The sequence below is a fragment of the Octopus sinensis genome, linkage group LG1 (genome assembly GCF_006345805.1).
Source record: "Octopus sinensis linkage group LG1, ASM634580v1, whole genome shotgun sequence".
In the NCBI taxonomy this organism is placed as follows: domain Eukaryota; kingdom Metazoa; phylum Mollusca; class Cephalopoda; order Octopoda; family Octopodidae; genus Octopus; species Octopus sinensis.
Window position 1 is genome coordinate 41,767,265 of NC_042997.1, and position 9,506 is coordinate 41,776,770.

Sequence of the window (9,506 nt, forward strand, 5' to 3'; positions counted from 1 at the left end):
TCATTATATCTCTCCTATTTTTTTTTATTAAGGCATATCACTTCTCATTGTGACCTTTAAGGGAGATTTAATTGTTTCTGACATCCCACGACCACCTGGAACCTTCCTCATTTCTTTGTCACTGACATGTATTGATGGGTTTCAAAATTTTTCTCCCCATCATTTTATCAAATGATGATTCTGAAGTAACAGGAGTTTTTTTCATCCCAAGGGTGGAACACTGTTCCGATGTAAGAGAAAAAAAAAAATCAACACCACACAGAATAAAGGCAGTCCATTAGTATGTGTGTCTTTTTTTATCTTTTATCTTTTACTTGTTTCAGTCATTTGACTGCGGCCATGCTGGAGCACCGCCTTTAGTCGAGCAAATCGACCCCGGGACTTATTCTTTGTAAGCCCAGTACTTATTCTATCGGTCTCTTTTGCCGAACCGCTAAGTGACGGGGACGAAAACACACCAGCATCGGTTGTCAAGCAATGCTAGGGGGACAAACACACACATATATATATATATATATATATTATATATACGTATATACGACAGACTTCTTTCAGTTTCCGTCTACCAAATTCACTCACAAGGCATTGGTCGGCCTGGGGCTAGAGCAGAAGACACTTGCCCAAGATGCTACGCAGTGGGACTGAACCCGGAACCATGTGGTTGGTTAGCATGCTACTTACCACACAGCCACTCCTGTGTGTGTTTAAGAAAAAAAGATATTTACTAACCAATAATTATGCTATCAAAACAATTTATCATTTACATATGTCTGAAATCTCTGCAGAAATCCTAGCAAAGTCCTTTTCACTGCCACTATGATAAATACCAGTGAAGTCTAATTCAAGAATCTGCAAAGTTTTACAGGGTGGGGCTGGCTTAGATGAAAAAATTTAAGCCAAAAAAATATATTTTGCATAATCATACAAGATATTTCAAAACAGATCTGTAAAAATTTTCAACACCAAAAAGCTAAAAATTCATCACCCTTTACATGGTGTCATTCAATTTGTAATTAATAATAGGATGCCATGTGCATGAACAAGTTTTAAAAACATTTTGAATTTGGATTTCCAAGGAATTCAAGCATAATTTATACGAAAGGCTTCTTTCAGTTTCCATCTACCAAATGGCCTCACAAGGCTTTAATCAGCACATGTGGTTGAGAAGCAAACTTCTTAACCACGCAGCCACTCATGTAGACAATGAAAAAATAGATATAGGACTAAAAAAATCAAGAGACAAATTGTCCTAAATCTCTAAAAATATTACCAGCCATTGCAGGTTTCCCCAAGCACTGTGACTACAAGATGAGCACTCACTGAGTCTGGTTTCACCAACAGCATGGTTCTTGGACGCCTTCAACAACAACCAATGAATCTGCAAAGGAAATTCAATCAACACGTTTAAATATTAAAAAGCAAAAAAACAAAAAAAAAAAAAAAAAAAACAAAGAAAGCAGTGAAGTATATAACTGTAATGGTATTACCAGTTTAGATGGTGTGTGTGTGGTACGTTTGGCCTTGTAAATAAGTCATTCACTGTTTTGTTATGTGTTTCTCCATGACAAAACAGGAAATCAAAATGTGTCACATGCAAGTATGAACTGGTAATAACCTTGCATTTAAAGTAGAACCCTTCCGTTAATTTATCTTCCAAACACCAGATTAGTACTGATAAAGTTATTTTATTATTAAATCCTTTAATATTCTTAAGCATGTATTTGAACAAAAATATAGCAATGTAAAGGATTAAACCTTCATCCACTTCATTAAGGCATACTTTCTATGACCAGCTTGCTCTTCCTGTCATCATAGCTCACATGTTAGCAAGAGAATATTTCCTGTAGAAATCGCTCAAACACAATGGCCAAAAATAATTTCATGACAGACTGCAAACAAACAACATTGCTTCTATGACAGTGGCATTTGTTTACAACTAGCACAATCTCAACATAAATAGACACAAACATACACACCATACTCATGCAGACACACACAATGGGCTTTTTTTCAGCTTCTATCTACCAAATCCTCTCTCAAGGATTTAATCGGTCAGAGACTTGGTGTAGAAGAAACTGGACCACAGCATCATCCAATGGAAGTGAACCCAAAACCACAAGGTTGCAAAACAAGCCTCTTAAAAACACACCCACAGTTACATCTATGTTACTGTAATAATGAAATTTGCAGCAATCTTTTCTTACCTGGTCTCATGATGCAACTGCAACACTAGTCCCATTGCTAACATTCATTGCACCTGATTTGTCAGCAGCCATTTAGACATCGTGCTTCTCTTTGTCATTCAGCAAATCATGAATGGCTTCATTGTAAATCTCAAGGAAGGACACATTGAATTCATACTGAAATAGAAAAGTAAAGACTAGATGAATAAACAGCAACAAGAGTAACCAGAGATCAACAGATTTTGTTTTAATGTTTCTGCATGAGAGGAGCTATATCCTATTACACCAAGTGTAATATGGTTGACAAAGGGAGAAGAAGAATAAGGATCAGGCTAAAACCCGAAGCACGTTCCTTTTGGTCACTTAAGCCCTTTAGCATTTGAACCGGCAATATTTGGCAGAAATAGTCTACCTGTTTTATGTCCAAACTGGCCAAATCCAACCTCTCACACCTACCAAACAATGTTATTCTAAAAATAATCACATCATTGTAAAATCTTGGAGCTTCAGTATAATTCATGATTAATTGAAAATAATGTGAATAAATAGGCATTGCATTTCATAGAATTATCTGAATGCTAAAGGGTCAAAACAGGCCGTGTCCAGTCCAAATATTCCACCTGTTTTACATTCCAACCATTAAAGTGAATTCTAAAATGGATGTGTTACAGGATTTTAAATAAAAAGATTTCATTTCAAGATTACATGGCATCTTGGACCTACAACTAGATTGAAGAACACAGACAGGCCATGACACATTGAGCCTGAAGAAATCAAAGTTACAAAAGGAAAAAAAATGAATCAATCACCATCCTTTGCTTCCGATATGTATTACCCCAGCAAATTGCAATTTGAAGGAAAAATGCTTCAATAATATGCTCCTTTAACCTAGGATTTGGCAAAAGGGTCAATATTAACCCCTGCAGGTCTATATAACAATGAAACAATTTTGAACATTAGGGGTGCTAAATTGTTAGCACCCCTAAATCTGGAAGAACAGTAAGTTGAAGCTAAAACTGCCAAATATCACGGCAATTACTAGTCTTCAAATATTCCTCCAATATCAATAGAATATGACAATTTTTTTTGCTCTTTCACAATTTCATTTAATTTCTTTAAATATTAATTAGATAAAAAAAAAAAGTAATGACACAATTATTTCCTAACTGGGAAATTTTTTTTTTATCATTCCTAATTTTTGATTTAGAAATTTATATGATGGGGGTCAATAAGTTATTAACGACTGCAAGAAAGGGACAAGGACATAAATTTGCAACAAAACCTATGAAAATATCAGAGAAAGAAAATGGAATTCATGAGAATCTTTTATTATTTGCTATGATCACTATGACTCATCAGGGGGGATGCTATACAAACAGGTGCATCATAGGGGTGGATGACTTACAAAAAGGTATCTCATCTTAATCTCAGTTTCACTTATTTCTATTGAAATACATTTTGGTAGTCGTGTGTAACTTGTCTACATGATCAGAGTGAATAATAGAAGGGTCTTGTGATTTCCATTTTCTTTCTCTCATATTTTGTAAACTCAATGGACACAAAGGAATTCCTGAAATAAATCCAGTGGCATATACATCCATATTATTAATGACATCAGGGAACCAAATACCAGAAATGGGCTTTAAACAGCAGATTACAATGAGTTTATCTGCCATTTACTGAATCTGAGACATTTTCGGGTAAGTTACAAGTGCATTTTTAGGTTTTCTGCCAACCAACCAATTCAATGATTTTACTAAGATTTGGTGTACAGGAAGTACTTGTGCAGATGAATAATTTCCAGTGGGTGTAGCTTGCACTGCACTACCCTCACCTATTGGCTGAAGAAGACTTTTTAGCTGGTGTGACATGAAAATTGGCAAAACCAAGAACATCCAAGTTTTATTTCGGAGATTTCCTTCTTCTAAGTAAAAGAGCTTCTACCTGCCCAAGAGGTAAGCTATTCCATTTTAGGCACCAAACCAACACCTAAACACTCTATAAAATGATTGAATATCACAGATATACACACAATAGAGTTGACAGAGGAACAATAATTGTCAATGTCTATAAGAATTTATATTTATCCTTATTTTGAATGTTAGTAAACCAACTAATAGCCTTAACTATTTAACCACAGTTCGAGAGATACTTTATTTCTAAGCATAGGTATGGATTTATCTAAAATTATTTTACTTAATCTACCCAAGTCCAACTTACCAGGGCATCTAACCTTTGGGTCAGTTTGGAAGTTATCATTATGGTCTTGTTTGTTTTGTCCAAGTACACAAATAATTCCATCCTTGGATTTTAGGTTTGTTATTAAATCCTTGGGTTTTTTTTCTAGTGTGCATTTACTCTAAGTGGATGTTTGAGAAATTTAATGTTTGATTTACAGTCCATAATTGAGTGTGTCTGTATCAGAATAACTGTTATGACGAGATACATCTCTTTCTGGAGATGCAACTGCATATACACACCAATTTAAAATATCCTCAACCTATGAGCATTGATTGATTGATTCTAGAACTGCATGTTTTTTAGGTTTTTTTTATATATATGCGTAAATGTCTATGTATTTACACATTTTTTTTTTATTCATCTCTCATAATGGGATATTTTAATTCTGTTATTTATTTTACATTTATATTATTCATTTAAAATTTTCTTTATTTTAATTTTACTTTTTATTTTATTCTTTACCTTATTACTCATTATATTCCAACTGATCTGTCAACCATTCACCCACACATAAGAATAAAAAAACAATAACTCCTTATTTAGTCTGCTTGCAAGAATGGAAGGGTCCATGTGTAATATCTTCATGTATATCTTTCTCGGATGAAATTATGCTCATAACACATAAATGCAAACTTAAAGCATAAATTCGTAATTTACCCTATTGAGCACTAATGGAAACGGCTGTAAGAAGTAAAGATTAACAATCTTTTAATGATAAATAATTATCTTAACTCTCCAGTTTCTTTCCTTCATTTAACTGAACATAAACTTTACACACACACACACACACACACACAAGGGGTGCTGAAAAGTTCCTGGCTTTAAGTGTATCATGAAAGGCTTGGCTGGAGGCACAACCTTCTTAGTTCTTTTAAAGGGCTTAGAAAAACTGAAGGACCATTGCAAAAAGTGTGTGAATCTGAGAGGGGAATATATTCAATAAAATCATAACTGTTCCCCAATGTATTTTCTTTTACCCAAAACCAGGAATTTTTCAGTACCCCTCATATAAAATAGTGTGTAGAATATCAGGCATAAAAAAAAGGCCCTTTGAATGGGAAAGAGTTAAAGGCTGCCCATGAGACAGACGCATTTGTCATATTAACAGATGTGGGTTGACCTTTATTCCATTGAAGGATTTCTTTTAACCCAATATTCTACTTGCTGTTATTGAAAGCTTTATCTGTTCCTCCATGAAAAAAAATTTACTTCAATTCTGATAAATTTTTAAAATTCTTATAATGTAAGCATATTATTCATATGCATGTGTGTGTGTGTATATATATATATATATCATCCTTTAATGTCCATTTTCCATGCTGGCATGGGTTGGATGGTTTGACAGAGGTCTGGAAAGCCAGCGGCTGTGCCAGGCTCCAATCTGATCTGGCAATGTTTCCACAGCTAGGTGCCCTTCCTAACAACAATCACCCTGAGAGTGCAGTGGGTGCTTTTTACGTGCCACCAGCACAGGAGCCAGTTGGGCGAGCCTGGCATCGATCATATTCAGATAGTACTTTTTACATGCCTTTGGCACAGAGATATACACACACACAAATACATGAAAAAGTCCTTCCCATGACATAGGCTCATAAAACCAATATCTTGAATTCTGTGGCGTATATATTCTCCCACTCCTGGATAAGATGCCAGTCTGTCACAGGATTACTCATCTTTGCCAGCAGCAACATGAAATTAAGTGTTTTGCTCAAGAACACAATGCATCACTCATTCCAGGAATCAAAGCCACAATTTTATGATCATGAACGCAGCACCTGTGTGTGTGTGTGTGTGTGTGGTGTGCCATTACTTAACTGATTAAGTTTTCACAACATTGAGTAAATAATTGTTACTTTTTAGGTTATCAAATGGTTTGACAAAACTGATTAGTAAAAGTTAAAATATATGATAAGCCTGCGATATTTGAGTATATATACACACACACACAATTTCCATAAAATTACGATTGACAAATCAAGAATGGAAAATCTTTAATCTCCATCATTCAAATGAAAATTTAAATATCATTTATTACTTTACATATACACTTTTCTCCCTCAAGACCTGTTTCTTAAAAATAACTTCCAGCCTAAATGCTACCAGGATATTTCCCATGATAAAAATTGCTTTATTCTGCTTTACTGTCCTTTTTTTCATTTTCATTTCCATTTTTGTTGTTCTTTGTCCTAAGTAATCAAGAACCTGACCTTTTTCCTATTGATTAAAAATAACTCAAGGCTTCTGTCCTATGTTGTTCAAACATTTAAAATAGAAATCAAAATAGGTTATCACAGATTTCATTTCTGATTAAATCAAAATCATCATCATCATCGTTTTCAAGCCCTCCACCTTTCCATACCTGCATGGATATCAGAACATCTAATATCTTAAATTTACGACAGCAACATTTAATAACATTTTAAATTTATAGCAGAAACATTTGACAATTTCTTAGATTCAAAGTAGCAATGCTTAAAAAACCCTTCAGTTCATAAGAACAACATTTAACAATGCCCATGGTTTGGGTTTCAGTTTAACCACACATAGTTGCACGTTGGGCCAAGTGCTTTCTACCACAGGCCCTGAACAATCAAGGCCTTGCAAGTGGATTTGGTAGGCAGAAACTGAAAGAATCCAATTGTACACGTGTAACCTTATCTAGACATCATCTGAGAGTTGCAAATGAGCATCATCATCATCATCATCATCATCATACAAAGGTTATTCGTTTCTAGTTTTCCATGGGAAACATGGCTAGCTATCAAAAAATGTTACCTTGCTTGCAAACAGACGAGAGATGATGACAAGAGGAGCATCCAGCTAAAGAAAATATGCCTCAACAAATTCCATCTGACTCGTGTAAGCAATGAAAAGTGGACATTAAATGACAGTCACAATGATGACATGTACAACAGATTTTATAGTTCCCAGCTCACAAATTCTTTCTCAAGGCCTTGTTTAGCCTGCATTTACTTGCCTATGGTGCCATGCAATAGGACTGAATCAGAAATCACACATTGCTGGCAACATCCATCTAAATTTGAAATTTTAACCTGCCAAGGATAACTTTACATATTTCTTCCTCTGAGATTCAAGGAAATTAGTATAAGAAAGAATATAGTCTATGTGGCTATATATAAGAACCATTGAGGATATCAAATCAAAAATTTCAAATGAAGATAAATAATCACTGTTGAACTGACAAACAACAGATTAAACAATTGACTCAGTTAAAGAAACAGCAGCTAAAACTATACAAGGCAGCATATTTTAACAAAAATAAAACCATACCAATATTCACAATCAGTTATAAACTCTTGAATAATCACCAAGAAGATTCATAAAATGCAAGATTTTTTTTTTTTTTTTATATCAGGTTTTTAAATAGAAACTTACCTTCTAACCTTTCTCAACTAATAATTCAACGGTTTCAAACACCTGAACAGCAGCTCTTGGAATCATACCCATCATCTCATCTTCTACATTACCAACTTCCATTGTATATGCTTTACCGGGACCAGGGTGGACTTATCCAAAGATGCAAACATCATAGCCACTGGGTGCAAACTGAAATAATAAGGTAATATATATATATATATATATTATATTAAATTAGAGACAAAACCACTATTAGGCAAATCATACAATGAAAAACTTAAGCCAATACATAAGATTATTTAAATATCTGTAAGTTTGGATTTATTCCCTAATATTTATTATTAATTAATATATTGATAAATTACGTATATTGAGTGTAATATCTCAACTTCGTAAATTATGGAATTTACAGGTAAGATAGAACCGCTATTTTGGAATTCATCATTGAAGGATATTCCAGTACCTATTTCTTTATTACCCACAAGGGGCTAAACACAGAGGGGACAAACAAGGACAGACATAGGTATTAAGTCGATTACATCGACCCCAGTGCGTAACTGGTACTTAATTTATCGACCCCGAAAGGATGAAAGGCAAAGTCGACTAATCTTATGTATTGGCTTAAGTTTTTCATTGTATGATTTGCCTAATAGTGGTTTTATCTCTAATTTAATATAATATAATATTTTACAATAAAATTGGATTCAATCCTAAATCTGATTTTTCCCTGTAAGTTTGGATTTATTCCCTAATATTTATTATTATATATATGTATATATATATATATATACTCAATATATATTTGATATATATATATACTCAATACAGAGATGGATGGAGGAGAAAATAGATAGAAAAATCGATAGAGCACCACGTTCCGAGTTCAAATATCACCCAAACCAAATGTACCTTATGCCTTTCTGAGGTTGATAAGTAGCAATCATCTTCTACATTACCACCTTGCATTGGTCCTACCAGGACCAAGGTGGACTTATCCAAAGATGCAAACATTATAGCCATTTCAAACGATTGCAGAGGATTTCTCGAAAAGGCACGGTACCTAACTTACATAGCTAGAAATAGATGTCAAAATCGCGCACAGATCATAGACAAGTGTCTTCCATATTCCATAGGTAGAAATAGCAGCCAAACCCGCACGAATCAAGGACATCTCATATTCATAAAACAGAGAACAGACACAAAGAATTGAGTCGCCAAAAAGCGAAAGTCTCCAGAATTAAAAGCATCGAATTGTTTAATACTTACGGAAATGATTCATAAAGGATAGTGTTGTTGTGTGTGCGGGAGTTGAGAAATGCATTGCAAGACCGAAGTATAATGATTTCTTTTAATGCAAGTCATCATCAAGAGGGCGGAACCAGGTTCAATGCGCATGCGTCTCTACTGTCCCGGAATATTTAATGCGCATGCGTCTCTACTATCCCGGAAATGTTTTATTCCTACCCACAAGGGGCAACGTAGAGGGGACAATACAATCGGGAAAAATAAAATAATGAATTATGAAGTTTGTACAATGTGGTGTAATGCCCACTCGATCCCCGAAATCGAGCGGTTACACGTTTCCGTCGATTTCCGTAAAAAATGTAAACACTGAATCGGCCATACATACATACATACATACACACACACATACATACACACACATACATAGATACATACACACACACATACATGCAGACATAC

General features: G+C 34.5%; 1 long non-coding RNA gene across 1 annotated transcript; it reads right to left on the bottom strand.

Annotated features, from left to right (window-relative positions):
- Nucleotides 1-626: 626 nt before the first annotated feature.
- Nucleotides 627-9,176, bottom strand: LOC118762108. Its single transcript, XR_004997887.1, has 4 exons — nt 9,069-9,176; nt 7,821-7,991; nt 2,205-2,360; nt 627-1,378 (listed from the first exon to the last, which is right to left on the bottom strand). It is a non-coding gene; the product is annotated as an uncharacterized LOC118762108 (long non-coding RNA).
- Nucleotides 9,177-9,506: the final 330 nt, after the last annotated feature.